At 34.5% G+C, this 15,898-nt stretch overlaps 3 long non-coding RNA genes across 6 annotated transcripts; all 3 read right to left on the reverse strand.

The window, feature by feature from the left end:
- Positions 1-470: 470 nt before the first annotated feature.
- Positions 471-5,225, reverse strand: LOC105161329 (uncharacterized). Of its 4 annotated transcripts, none has more exons than XR_016064152.1 (5): positions 4,914-5,225; positions 4,503-4,709; positions 4,139-4,221; positions 3,929-4,006; positions 471-803 (listed from the first exon to the last, which is right to left on the reverse strand). It is a non-coding gene; the product is annotated as an uncharacterized LOC105161329 (long non-coding RNA). The 4 variants fall into 4 exon arrangements; XR_016064151.1 differs by having other exon boundaries at positions 3,929-4,037; XR_016064153.1 differs by lacking the exon at positions 471-803 and adding an exon at positions 2,573-3,157.
- Positions 5,226-14,701: 9,476 nt separating this feature from the next.
- On the reverse strand, positions 14,702-15,074 carry LOC105180164 (uncharacterized). The gene is made up of 3 exons (XR_849484.3): positions 15,000-15,074; positions 14,861-14,925; positions 14,702-14,775 (listed from the first exon to the last, which is right to left on the reverse strand). It is a non-coding gene; the product is annotated as an uncharacterized LOC105180164 (long non-coding RNA).
- Positions 15,075-15,469: 395 nt separating this feature from the next.
- On the reverse strand, positions 15,470-15,898 carry LOC148789290 (uncharacterized). Its single transcript, XR_016063214.1, has 3 exons — positions 15,790-15,898; positions 15,655-15,701; positions 15,470-15,570 (listed from the first exon to the last, which is right to left on the reverse strand). It is a non-coding gene; the product is annotated as an uncharacterized LOC148789290 (long non-coding RNA).

Raw genomic sequence — 15,898 nt, forward strand, 5'->3', positions numbered from 1 at the left:
TATTTGCCTATTTATTTTTAAGAATATAGTGTTCATTCTTTAATTAGTTTAGAGAAATTAGGAATTAATGGCAAATAATTTTCTTCTTTGACAGAGTTTTGCTCTTATGTCTTTTCACAATAGGACTGAAACACTTAGACTATATTTGAATTGATGGATTTGAAGTTTAGATTAGTGTTTATATATTATTCACATTTTATTTATTTTAAATTTTACTATGCCAAGTAAATTATAATAAAAATATCTTCTATCAAATTAATCGTGTTAAAATATTATTTTGTATTTAATCTTTTTATTGGATATATAGTCTATTTCCTACTTGGTCGTTTACTTGATTCATCCTGCTGTCCCCTTGGACTTGATGTTGTCATGTGTGGCGAGTTAGCCAGATAATTCGAGTGAAATTTGTTCCTCTCAATAAAAAAAAAAAACAGAAAAAGATAGAGAAGGTATAATAGTGCACATGAGAAAGGAAAAAGAAAAATTGCTTGCTTGCTCAAAACATGGTACCACATCAAATATTTACTAACAAGATAGTAGGAAACAACTACATAGGATCTCTAGGGATCACTTTTAGGCATGAACCAGACATACTTTCCCTGTTTCTGGTTTCCTTAACACATGATTATGATCTAAGTATTACAAACATGCTTGGTTCTATTTACAGTAGGCAAGATTTACTTCCACGGCGAACCCATGAGGCTCATACTTAGAATTACTTGAACGCCACAACTGATATCGACAAATCCATGAACGTTGTTAAGCAGACTCTTTCATTCAGATCATCTTCACTGCTAACTTAACTGCAAAAACAAAGAAGAAAACTTGAGCAAAATCAACCATATAAGAAAAGTATGCAACACATAATGCCATGTAAACTATAGGACAACCTATATCCTTCTCTGCCATTTCTACCCAAAAAGCAACCTTTGTCCCCATCCATTTCACCTCTACTGATTTTTCCCCATATTTAAAAATCAAGAAATATTGAGTCCATTTTATTATCCTTTGCATAATTCAAACCCAAAATTCGTACTGATTTCTATTATGCCTTCACGTTCTCAACATTCTAATGGGGAAAGCAATAGGATTATGAATTCCAAGGCCACTTTAAACATGACGGACGCAAGGCAGTTCGGAGTTGAGGCCTACAAGAGAGATAATACTCCAATGTTTTTGTAGATTTATTCTTGGTCTGTTCATTATGTTGGCTTTTGGCCTCATGTTGCTTTCTTAGAAATTTTTGTTTGTCATACATTTGCATTTTTGTACAAATTTTACAAAAACTCCATATATGTCCATATCATTGACATCTAACATTTGAAGGTGTATCACAAAAAAAATTGTTGAAAAATCATTATTACACAATCACACGAAATTCAGAAATCAAATACTGCATACTAAATTGCAAAATAGTAGAGATGCCAATCTCATTATTTGTGTTAAAATCACTTGTATATATATCTTAAAAGACTTTTATCATTTGTCAAAATAAAAGATAGTGATGGATGCAATTTGCTAAAAAATAGTGTACTTTTTTGGAAGTCTAAACAAAGATGGTGATGAATGCAATTTGCTAAAAAACAGAAAACTTAATGCAGCTTAAAATTTTCCAAAGAGCTGCAAAAACTGTTTTGAATCCAATTCTTTTTTATGGAAATAAAAATCAATAACAGATTTCCTTGAAAATCCAAAAACGTGACTTATTCATGCATTTATCAAAAATAATTAAATGAATATATACCCATGAATAATCAAATACAAAAAATATTCTAAACGCTGTAAATTTATTTTAAATAATTTGAAAGAAATTACTGCAATTCAAGCTAATTTTGAGAATTAAAGAAGACCACAGCTGATTTTGAGAATTAAAGAAGACCACCCACAAGAAAAATAAATCTTTGAGTCAAAGAGAAAAATTTATTTTAAGAACTTTACGTGAAAACAAAAGAACACTTGACAAGGAAAACAAATCTTTTGGGCAAAAGAGAGAAACAATTTTCTAGTAATACATTTCAACTTATCAAAACTTTGTGTTCCTTAAAAATCATTGATGAACTCTTGAACGTACATAATAATACTCACAAAAGTTTTACCAAGTAATCTTGAAAAATATATTTTTAATTGGCATCTCGACAACTGTTCCACATTAGCATAGCATTTAATCCCAAAGTTCGCAAATAAAAAATAATTCATGATTGTATAATATAGATGTTCCAACATACTAATCTGTAATACACCTTCAAAAATAAGATGTTAATAACAAGAACTAACATGGTTTTTGTAAATCATACACAAATGTCAAACGTATTAACAACAAAAAGTTTTAAGGCAGCTCATGAAGAAAACCCAACATAATAAACGAACCAAAAATAAATTTACAAAAAGATGAGGTATTTGTTCTCTCATTAAGGTCTCAACTCTATACTTGCATCATTCACATTTTTGAGCAGCCTAAAAAATCCCTAATCCCATACTTTCCAAACCAGAATGGAGAAAGCACGGCTTTCCACAGAAATCAGAGCAGCAAATTTTAGGTTTGAATTATACAAAGTATAAAATCAATGGTCTCAACCATTCTTGATTCCAAAATATAGGAGAAAAATCAGCAAAGAAGAATTGATAGGGGCCGTTGGTTGCTTTTCAGTTAGAAACTTGAAGAGAAGACTATGAAGATACGTAAGGCTACCATTAGGTTCTAAAATGTCAACAAATTCCCACACAATTCTTATCGATATGAGGTTATCTAGTTTGCACCTAATTGGCAAACCCAATTCAAACTCTAGCCTTCAATCTTTTAATAAACAAGTATGAAAAAACTATACTAACTTATATGCTTCACTTTAATGCATGTGGAGAATGATGTATCAGGTAGGGTGATGCCCTTTGCTAATTGAACGCTATATGTGTTAGGGCTAAAGAAAACCAGATATCACCTCCAACATTAGTTCAATATGGTCCAATTTTTATTTGAAAATCTCTTAAAATTTCACTTTATATGTACGGATAGAAATTCACCAATAAATAAATACTCACCTTACCTAGTCAATGGGTTGTGGGACCCAAAACCTATCGAACAATTTCACAATTTTAATGCAATTAGAAACAAACTTGCAAATAAATATGGGTTTCAGCGAGACTTCAGTGACGGCATTGCCTGCATCAAATTTAGAGTATAGTGCTTTTTTCAACAAATAAAACTTGCAAATAAAAGAATTGATAACAGCAATTCCGTGTGACTCTATTGAATCTCTGTACTTTGTATCAAGACAGAATTACGAACAGACATGGAAGAAAACAACATAGATACAACATTGTAGCACTCTCCAATTAAAAGGCATAAGAACAAATACCGCACTTGATGCACTTGAGAAAAGATATTTTGCTGGCCCATCAATTGAGCAAGTATCAATTGGTTTACGAAGTTCCATTACAGTCCAAAGAGGATATTGAGATATTTAAAGTCAAGCTCATATTCAGCGAATCACATATATGCATTAAGAAAGAAGATAAGTGAACTTGATCAGCAACAAAGATAATAGCAGGAAAAACAAAGTGTTACTTACTGTTCCTAAAGTAGGTTCATAGTTGCTGATCTAAGTGAAGATACATGTGGGGTCCCATTAGTTTCAAGCAACTGTCTTATGCTAGATTGTGTAAGATAATCGACATGGTGTGACTAACAAAAATCATCATATTTCTAGTATATCCTAGCCCCATATATTAACAACTGCAGCCAAACATTTTCAGAAACAAAGTCCCACGTAAACCAAGGATCATTGGCAGCAATTTATATGGATGGAAAATGAAAATCATGGCCAATACATTCACACAAGCAAAATATATTAACAACTGCAACCAAATATATATTTGTAAATAATTTTCTGAAACACAACATTCACACAAGTTATAACATTGCTAGACTCACATTCTTTCCCAACCTAATGGTAGGGAAGATCAGCCAGCGGACAAAGATGACAATCCAATCCAAAGCCTGCAGGTTCTCCTGGCAGATTTGGAAAAACAAAGGTTTTGCCCTAGGAGTTACTATATCATTAACACTCGTGAAAACTTGATTCGAAACAATGATTAACGCATGCATTATTAACAAAGAACATGTAAAAGACCAAAAGATTACCAATTCAATGCCAGTAGTCTCGTCGATTCGAGTCCCTAAACCCAACATAAGTTTCGTTCCCACTCCATCTCTATACGAATCCCCTGTGAAAGCATTTGGATGCAATTAAATAACATTATAAGATGGGAAAAGACCAATGAAATCAGAGCCAAAAAGAAAAAAGGAAAAGCTAGACACAGAAAATGCAAGTGGAATAAGCAAAGCCAAATCTGCCTTCAAGAAAGAAGCTCTGAAAAACAAGACTGCCAAAAAATTGACCAGTTTGTGAGTGTAGGCAATATGTATTAATATCCCTCAAGACTCTAGCGATCAAAATGACAACAGGATCACTACTGAATATAATCATATGAAAAAACAACCATACCCAAAGGGAAAAGCCTTCAAAACCTCCAATTCAGAGAGCCATCTTGCCTATTCTCTGAACAAGTTCTGATCCAGCAACAATGTCCACACCAGCATCCTTGTATGTAAGTCCCAGACACTTGTCCGCAGACTGCAGTCGTAATCCAAGACATACAGTAGAGCCCATGTGTAATTGAAATTCAAGAACCTTGAAATAACAAATCGAGACCTTAAAAAAGACAAAAAGGAAAAAGAGTAAGGCCGTAATTTCACAATTCAGTGACACTGAAAAGTACTCGTATTAAATCTTCCGTTGGGAAGACAGACTTCCTTTAACCAAGATACTCTTAAGTTCACAATGCAAGAACCCATAATGCAAGAAACTTAAAAGAACTCTTATGCAATGAGGTGATGTCAGACTCTCAAGAAATACCTTAAGAAAGAACAGATCGAGGCTGAGGGCAGTCGGCGGAGGCGGCCGGACGTCTGAGACGATGTTCAAAAACGCCGCTGTTAAAAAAGAAGGGCATGTCAATGTGAGCGCCCTCTTGCTTTTCTTCTGCACTATTTTTGATTTTTCAAAATCTGGTCGTGGATGTTCCTCTTATATAAATATGCGCCGGCGCGGGGAACACAACGGTAAAGTTTTTTTGTTCTTTTCTTTCTTGAAATCACAACGGTAAAGTTGGGAAGATTAGGTTTCACTGTGGTTTGAGGGTGAGAAAGTGACAGACCCGTGAACAAGATGATGATTCAAGGGTAAATTGCATTTTTGCCCCTGTATTATCATCAAAATGCAAAGAACCCCTATATTAAAAAAAATAGGTTAAAAATTCGATGTTTTTATTAATCTTGTGTAGAACCTTATTCCTGTTATGATCTGGCGAAGAGCGAGAAATATTAAAAAATGCTATATCAATACAATATTATATCATATGATATCAATTAGAAAAATCCGCACCATTGTCGTGTTAATACATTAATGTATGACTGGCATGTGTTGAATTAAAATATAATTACATCATACATAATTTAAAAATATAATCACATATAAACCACACATGTAGGTGAAATAAGTGGAGTTAATTATTTTTTATTATAAAAAAAATTATTTTATTATAATTATTTTTAAATATATAACAAAAACATGACGAGTCGCGATTTGAAATCGCGACTCGTCATTAAATAAAGGGGAAAAAATGCAGAATTCCCCAAGTCGGGAAACAAAATCCCGACTTCAAGTCGGGTTTTTGAATCCCGACTTGGAGTCGGGATTCTGAAACCCGACTCCAAGTCGGGATCCTGAATCCCGACTTGAAGTCGGGATTCTGTTTCCCGACTTGGGAATTCTGCTTTTTTTTTTTCGTTTAAATTATTATTATATAATTTAATTTATATATAATTAATAACAATATACTAAAATCCAAAATTAATAAAATTAACATTGCATTAACTTAAAAAATTACAATTAAGGGTACAAATGTAATAGTTATTTATTATTTTGTACAATTGTAAAAAATTACATTAAATGTATACAATTACAAATATCAAAAATGTCCACCCGTTCCACAATGTCGTCTGTGGCGTTGACGTCGAGGTCTTCTAATTTCCTCGCCACATTTTGAACTGGCTCATTTTGTGCCTCATTTTCTTCACCAACAAACCGACTTGATGTTTCAGAACTTGACTCCACATTGTCACGATATGCACCAAATGATGGAAATGGAATTGGTGAAATATTATATCCTTGTGTATATGGTTGATTAAAACCAAGACCAAGGTCAAGAGAAAAATCTTGTGTTTGATTTGACATATATGGAGTCGATTGAAACCAATCACCTTGAGATGGTTGAGGCATATAATAATCTTGAGGCGGTTGAGGTACGTAATAATCTTGAGGTGGATATACTATAGAAGGACCAGCTATATCCAACCCAATATCACGACGTTCAACTGAACCAGTTGACATTCGGCTAGAACTTCTTCTTTGCCTGTGGGATGTTGTGGGAGCATCATCGGATGGAGAAGCAATTTGTTGTGGCTGTTGGGTTATAGCCTCCTTGATAATATGTAACCCATGTTCAAATCTATCCACCAATTGACTATATCCTTCGATATTTGGTGGTCTAGATCGACATAAAGTTTCAAGGGCATTCACCTCATTTGCCTGAAAAGTGTAGAAAAATAATTAGCCTTGTGTTGTTAAAAATATATATAAAATAAAACATGTAATATTATATAATAACGTACCACAACTTGCAACATAGGTGCTTCTCCAGGTTGGTACCCGCTTTCCACACGTCTATCAGTAGATGACGACACGAAATTTCTTGTTATGTTGTAGTACCACTCCCAATAACCTCGTTCTGTTACCCTTCTATTAGAAATGAGTGGCCTATGTACAACCGTGTCATATCGTCTTTGCCATCTATTGATGTATTGTATGTGTTGCAGAGATCAATCTGCGCCAGCGTGATTTTTACGGGAAATCTGATGGAGGCTCATATCACGGGTATCCGTCGATTCTGGTACATTCTGCCTCATCCCGAATTGGCGAACAACTCGTTCGGGACGATGCATTTCAACTATTGCGTAGAATATCAACGGAACAAATGACCTCCACAACTGGGGGTTCAATTCATCGGTGTAAGCCATAATGACATTCGAGTCCATGTCATACGGCTGCCATATGAACTGTAATAAAAACAAAGATGTAAATTAATATGAATTTAATTCACGGTATAAATATACGAATAATATTAAAATTTAGTTACCTGATCCGCCTGCATCTCATCCAAAATTTCTCGTATGACTCGTACAGTTCCCCGAACTGTAGTGGTGAAAGTGTGCTGACAATTCCAAGTAGCACCATATGGTGCTGCTGGGAGCCAGCGATTATTGTCCATTTGCACTTGGCCCATAAATAGCCGTTGGGCACCAAGTCCAGGATAAAGTGGCATAATCCGTGACCACGCCCAAATCTACACGAACAATACAAATATGTGTTATTAATGAATATCAATAGCAAAAAAAAAAATGTGTAAGACTTTTTAAGTCAATTTTACCTGTAGCAATTGCAGCGCTCCACCAATTGCCGCTTTGCCTTTTGTGCTGGCATTGCACAATTCGCGATATAAAAATGCCAGCACAGCACTCCCCCAACTATAGTTCCTCGCGGTTTCTATATCTTCTAATTTTGAAAGATATAATAATGAGACATAGTTACCTGAGGAATCTGGGCACATCAATCCCCCAAATAAAAGTAATGCAACGGCACGTGCGTACTGGACGACGACAGCCTGGGGAGTATTATAAGTAATTTCGACCGCCGCCAAATGAGATGTAATTGCCGATGTCTGTAATCTCGAGCCCTTCAACACATTTGCATCCGGGCTAAAGCCTATGTAAGTCAGGCAATATTCTTGCTATTGTTGTGTTGTGCGGTCGAAATCAATTCCAGTCACCGGCTCGCCGTCTATTGGGAGTGCCCAAATTATTTGTACATCTTGTAGGGTAATTGTGGCTTCCCCTACACGAAAATGAAAAGTGTGCGTCTCCGATCGCCACCTCTCCACTAATGCAGTGATGAGGTGTTGATTTAATTGAAGGTGTCCGCACCTATAAACTCCATAAAATCCTATTTGGTGTAGGATTTCTTGTACACGCTCGGACATATTATTTTGGTTAAAGTAGCTCCAAAAGGTACCATCCGCACGCCGTGAAATGAATACGGCGTCTAGGTCACCATCTGGAATATCGTCAGACCTATGTTGGGCTTGTTGAGATAATACAGTACTATCATGAGGACCGTAGACTGATCGTCTATCCATTTGTGTGGAAAAAAAATTGAAGACAAACTCACGGTATAAGATGAAGGTGGGTGAAAATTTTTGCTGGTGGATGAAGTGAGTTTCCACCCACCTTCATCCGTCCAATTTATAATGGTGGATGAGGGTGGGGGAAAATTTTAATTTTAAAAAATTAAAAAAAATTTAAAAAAAAATTAAAGGCTGGCCTCAATGGCTGGCCCGGCCAGCCTTAATTTTAAGGCTGGCCGCGGTCAGCCGGCCAGCCTTAATCAAAGGCTGGCAGCGCCAGCCTTAATGAGGGCTGGCAGCGCCAGCCCTCCATTAAAGGGGGCTGGCCGCGAGATCCTCAGGATTATGAAGACGAATTTATGGAGGAAATTAACAAAATAGAAAAATTCATCAGGAAGCCAATGCAAACCAAATTTTATTATCCTAGGCCAACACCCCAAGATGTCCTTTATGAAGAACAAGAGATAATTGACCAAAATAGTTATAATGGGAAACAAATTTATGAATGGAACATTAATGGATTTACAGAAAGACAAATCTATAATACTATACATAGAATGATGATGTACAATACTATTTATAAAGGAAATAATAATTCCGATAAAGCTATTGCTAAAATGATCATAGCTGGATTTACTGGCCAATTAAAGGGATGGTGGGATAATTATCTCAGCCAAACTGATAAAGATGAAATATTAAATACAGTAAAAATTGAAAATAATATCTCAGAAGAAAAAGCAGTTTATACATTAGCCATAAACATAGTTGAGCATTTTACAGGTAGATGGTCAGATAATAGTGAAAATATTCGAACACTTTTACAGAATTTAAAATGTAAAACATTAACTTCATTTAGATGGTACAAAAATGTATTCCTTAGTAGAGTAATGGAACTCTCAGAGTCAAATGATTCTCATTGGAAGTCTAAATTTATAGACGGCCTCCCTCATCTTTTTGCAGAAAGGGTTAGAAATGTCCTAAGAAAAGGAGACCTGCACATCAACTATAATCAATATACTTATGGGAAGTTAATTGGAACCTGCATTCAAGAAGGATTAAATTTATGCAACGAAATTAGATTAAATAAACAAATTAAAAGACAAAATTTGACAGAGAAAAGCCAATTAGGACAGTTTTGTGCCCAATTTGGGATGGAAATGAAACCATCCGATAAATCAAAAATCTCTAGGAATAGAACTTCGAGGTTTAAGGATAAAAGGTACAAAAAGAGAAAATTTAGAAAAGAAATAAATAAAGAAAAAGACTTAGCTAGAAAAAAATGAATGGAAGGCTAAGAATAATACCACAAAGAAAATAAGAAGATGCTATATTTGTGGAGAAACAGATCATCTTGCTAATAGATCCAGAAACAAAAAAGCTAGAAGGCTGAAAAAGAAAATAAATAATCTTAATTTACAAGAAGAAGAAAAACAAGAAATACTCAATATAATATTTTCAGAAAAAGAAGAATCCTCTGAATCAGAAGAATCGGAAGAGCAAAATGAACTTAAAAATATCGAAGAGAATTTTGAATATTCATCAACCACTTCTGAATCTGAAGAAGAAGAGCCATCTTGCTCATGTAGGCAGGAAGATAACTCACATCAAAAATTTTATGAATTAATGGCAAAATTTAAAGAAATGGAAAAAATAAATGTTCTCACAGATAATCATATTATTGAATTACTTAGGGAAATAAAGGATCCTGAAGTTAGGGACATTATCCTAAGCAAGATTGATAGTAATAATGCCTCCACATCTGAGCCTATCCCATTTCATGATAGGACTATTAATAAACCCTTTGAACCATATACAATAGCTGAGGTCAAGAAATTACTTAATGAAAAACATTCCATTAGAGATAACCCCTCTACTATAGAGGATCTCAAAATTGAAGTCGAAAAGTTAAAAGAAGAGATAAAGAATATTAAAAAATACAACCAGTCTCTTACAAACAGACTTGAAAGGATTGAAATTAGTAAGAATAAAGAAGTAGAAGAAGAAAATAAGAATAAGGAAATAGGAGAAGAAAAATACGAGGAAGAATTTTTATCCACTTTATAAATTGTCACCAGTCAAAAATGGAATGTCAAAATTGATCTCTTAATAAATAACAATTTTAGAAAAACATTTACGGCTCTTATTATTACTACTACTACTACTATTATTATTATTATTATTTTAAATCATGAGATGGAATTATAAAATTTTTACATAGATAGTTGAAATTAATATATGTTCACTATCTACAAATTTTATATATTTATAAATATTAGTATAACATTGATGTAACTATCATCTTACATTGTTGAACAACATAGGTTAATCGAGGCATCAACATTCAGATCAGATAGTTAGATATGATAAAACTTACAAAAAACATACATTTGGTAAAATTTTAGACTTATTGAATTTACAGATGTCGAGATATCGTACTCGAAATATAAGACTAATCATTCAAGACGTTGTATTGTTGAATCAGGCCATGTGATTTTAAATCATACCGTCTGATATGATCTAATGGACACAGTTTTATATATATTTAAATTTGTATGAATCAAGTGCCCGGATTTTTAATCAGTTTATCAGTAATTGAACAACTGCAAATGCAGCTCATGGATGTGGTAACTGCATATCTGTATGGGTCATTGGATACAGATATCTAATCTAAGTGTGGTTGCATTCACTATAGGTGAATATATTCCAGTATAATTAATTTCAGGCTTTTGAGTAAAGCCTTAGGCCACAAGTCTAGCTTTGTACTTTACAACTTCATTTCGTTCATTTCTCTTTCATACAAACACTCACTTATAGCCAATTGACTTAACACCTTTTGGTGTTGGAGTTATAGATCCAAATACTTCTCGCTCATTTAGCGAGTCTAGCTCATCTTATATGACTTTTTTCCAATTTTTCAATAATTTCGTTATCGAATTTCCTCCATAGTTTGAGAATCATTTTCAGCTTCATCAATGATTTTGACGGCTACAGAATAAGCAAAATTATCATTCATTTCAATTTCTTTTCGATGCCAACCTAAACTGTTATGAGCATAATTAATAGACATCGTAATTGTTTTAGAGATCTTACTCATTACTTTATAGTCTTCAGATAAGGCCGCTTCAGAGATCTTATCCTTAGAGATAGTACTAACGATCACATTAGCATTGTGATTAATTGAGACGATATATTCCTTTCTCTTTCGAGGATTTGCATTTTTAGAGCCAAGTGGTCTACCACGCTTCTGGCGTATTTGTGACTCAGATGCCTTTCATTGAGTAAGAATTGCTTCAGGGGCTTTTAAATGAGCTGGAACAGTTTCAGCCGGAATATGTGATTTTGTGACCTTTTTTGTATCTATCGACGCTTCTGGTAGCCTATATGCAACACTTTGCAAATGTATGATCTATTGAACTTCAAGTTCACTATCATTTGTCCGTGGACCCATAAAAGATATAGATGTTGATTCCATGCAATATCTTTCCTTTTAATCTCCTTATCTACTCCCCATAATGTCGGGACTATTGTCTCATCAAATTGACAATCCAAGTACCTAGCAGTGAATTGATTATTGGTCATTGGTTCAAGGTACTTAATATTTGAGGAGACTTATAACCAACATAAATTTCAAATCTCTTTTGTGGCCCTATTTTAGTTCATTAAGAAGGGGGTATCGGGACATACACCGCACAACCAAACACCTTTAAATGAGAAATATTTGGTTCTCTTCCAAAGATAAATTATAATGGAGAAAATTTATGGTAAGCGGTAGGTCCAAAATGAATTAGAGCTGTTGCATGCAAAATTGCATGCCTCCATGTTGATGAAGGTAATTTTGATCTCACCAATAAGGGTCTAGCTATTAATTATAACTGCTTAATTAATGACTCTGCCAAGCAGTTTTGAGTATATACATGAGCAATTGGATGCTCCACAACTATCTCAATTGATTGACAATAATCATTGAAGGATTTAGAAGTAAATTCTCCCGCATTATCTAATCTTATTTTTTTAATAGGATAATCAGAAAAATGAGTTCTCAATTTAATAATTTGGACTAACAGTTTTGCAAAAGCAATATTTCATGTTGACAACAAGCTTACATGTGACCAACATGTTGATGCGTCAATCAACACCATAAAGTATTTGAATGGCCCACATGACGGTGTTATTGGCCCGCATATGTCTCCTTGAACTCGTTCAAGAAACCTAGGAGATCCTACATCACTTTTGTCATAGATGGCTTTGTAATTAATTTTTCAAGAGAACAAGCTGAACATATAAAATCACCTTTAACAAGGAATTTCATGTCGTTTAGTGGGTGTCTATCTAAATTTTCAATGACCCTATACATTATTGTTTTACCTGGGTGGCCAAGTCTATCATGCCAAAAAGTAAAAATATTTTGATCAACTAACTTCGAGTTAGTGATACTATGTGTTTCCAACGGAACTTATCAATGTGCCATATAAACTAGAAGTATATATTCTCATTCTTTCTAAAACTTGTTCTCGTCAGTTTTATATGTTGTAAGGTACAGATATTTGATACCATTTTCATTCATAGTTTCAATATGAAAACCATTTTGTCGAATATCCTTAAAACTCAATAAATTCCTTTGTGATTTACTAGAATATAAGGCATCATTGATATGTAATCTTGTTCTTTCAAATAATAAGATAGTAGCTCTTCCGGAGCCTTCAATAAGAATACTAGCTCTTGAAATAGTACTCACATTGGTTCTTGTCATTAACAAGTTTGTGAAAAATTTCTTGTTTCTCATAATTGCATGCATAGTGGCACTATCAACAAGACAATACTCCTTATTATTGAGATTTGTAATGGCTTGATCCATTTGATATAAATATAATACGTAAAAGAAAAACTTCATTCATATTAAAATATTACAGTATTTAAAAAAAATACCCTACAAATGAAAGTAAACATAACTTAATAATTGAAACATACTAATAACATATGAGATAAATCTAATCAATAAGCTGTAAGGGAAACTCAGGGAGATCTTTATCATCATTTTTAATAGACTGGAAAGAATCTGATGCATCCATGTGGGTATTGTCTGAGATTACAGTCTCAACAAAATTAGTCTCAACTTTTTTACCTTTTGCTTTCACAAAAGCCTGGTATAATTTGACTAGATGTTGTGCCGTACGACAGGTACAGGATCAATATCTAGACATCCCACATCTATGGCAAAGATCTCCATTTGTAATTTTCTCTTGTTGATTCTTTGCCTTGTTCCCATTGTTCTTCTGAATATTGGGATTAATCCATGTATTATGATGATTTCCACAACCATTATCACGACCATAACCACAACCGCCACGACCACGTCCATAAGAATGGCCCCGTGGTGAGCCATGGTATCGACCATGCCCCTTTCGTGAAGAAGTAGCATTTGCTTCAAACAATGAACTTGAATTCTCAGGAAGTAGTTTGGAATCAGTGGATCGCGTGTGATGGTTATTCAACAAAAACTGATTATTTTCTTCTGCAACAAGCAGGCATGAAATGAACTCTGAATAGGTTTTGAACTCACGTTCTCTGCATAGCTGCTGAAGTACAAGGTTGGATGCATGAAAAGTAGAAAATGTTTTTTTCCAACATTTTGTTCATCCATCACATTTTCTCCACATAACCTCAATTTTGATACAATTCGAAACATCTCATAATTATATTCAGCAATTGGTTTGAAATCTTGTAGTCGCAATTGTATCTACTCATATCTTGCACGTGGTAAGATTACAGTCTTTTGATGATCAAATTGATCCTTTAAATTTTTTCAGAGTTGAAAAAGACTTTTGACTGTTAAATATTGAGACTTCAGGCTCTCATAAAGTGATGATGAAGCAAAATCATCAGCAATCATCTAATCTGTCCGCAAGGTTCATACATAATCTTTTCCTCTTGGCCTTCATAAGCCAATACCCATATTGTCTCTAGGATAGGAGAAATGATTTCATCCTGCCTTTCAATAAATGTTTAGAAGAAGCTATCTTGCAAACTAAAGCATGTTGAATTGGTAACTTGGTGTATTTTAGAGTGCAACTTAACAAGTACTATGTAGTTTCCAAAAGAATCACGGCCACTAGAGGGATGACTTTACTTTTGGTAGGTTGCATTAAATCCAACATAAGATACCATCAAACATATATGAAGGAATTTGTTTCTATTTCGACATAACATAAAAAATTATCTACTCTTCTCTTTTCCAGGATCAGAAACGATGACTGTCGTATAATTATGATTCGTTTTAGCAAATGTCATATAATTATGATCAATGACCGGGATAAAGGGTCTCTAGTTTGTGCATGAAGCTTAAGCTTGCTTATAATAATGATCGAGAAGCCGCATTTAGAATTTCCAAGGCAAAGCGTACATTACTTTTAAGGCAAGCACGAACATATCCACTTTGGGGCGGACACTTTTTGTGGACCACGGAATGGTACAGAATCACTGCAACAATAGCAGCAGCTGATTGTGTGAGAATAATCGCTTTTCAGGCATCAAGTTGACACCAATTTCTCAGTAAACAATATACCGTATGTGCCATCATCTTCTCTTCTCCAATAACGTCGCAGGAGAAAGTCTCTTCGTTTCGTTGCCCTGCAAACAGGAAGGTGATTAAGTACACTATTTCTATCCATAAACGAATTATTTGCAGAAGTTACAAGTCTGACCATGGTAGCCAATGGTTATACAGTTGAACGTGTATTATATCAGTATGGCCATCGAGGTGTTCAACCACAGTGCCCTTGTAGAAACAAAAATCCCATCTGCAAAGAAGTACATAAATGTAAGAAATCCTGAAAAGAATGCTAGTTTACACCAAGCACTAGCCTATATCATGAGAACAATATATTAGGACTTATATGCCAAAAGTATCGGTGGTCCAGCATTTATGTATAATGACTGCTTGATAAGGAGTAGATTTCCTAAAACAATTGACAGATTGGATATTTTCATGGAAGGGAAGTGTGTATAGCATTACTTAACAGCCAGTGACATCTGCAGCTTTCTTCAGTTAGCCCAAATAAATCCACAAATACATGCCCGTCTGTTATTTATGCCTTTACTTATTACCTAACACTTATTCGTCGAAGATATAACTGCAGCTAGTTGCAAAAAGGAAAATTCCCAGCAGCCTTACTCTGTTCTTGAAGTACCAAGAAACATAAGGGTATGGAAAACAGCTTCTGAAGTTCCATCGATGGCTCCGATTGCCATTATGGCTGGATGATCATCCCAATGCTGAGAATAACAATAGAGAAATGCATAATGAGGCAGTCATTTTGTCAACTCAAAGGATCAACTAGGGTAGTCTGAAAAATCTACCTTCCCATTTGGATCTTCGTCTTTCGCTTCTTTGAAGAGACGTAGTCCTGAGGAGTCCAGAATAAGGACATAAGCTATAATGTCGGAACAACATCTATCAATAGCTACATCAAAGTACTGAAAGTCAGGGGTTACCATGTTGAGAGCCAAATATTTTCCATGGTGAAGGTGCTATTACATCGGAGGTCATTGCATCCACATGCCATGAAGATAGTGAACTCCAATCAATTCATGCTTTTGCCTC

Source organism: Sesamum indicum, linkage group LG2 (assembly GCF_026168435.1).
Source record: "Sesamum indicum cultivar Baizhima isolate 11 linkage group LG2, ASM2616843v1, whole genome shotgun sequence".
Taxonomy (NCBI): domain Eukaryota; kingdom Viridiplantae; phylum Streptophyta; class Magnoliopsida; order Lamiales; family Pedaliaceae; genus Sesamum; species Sesamum indicum.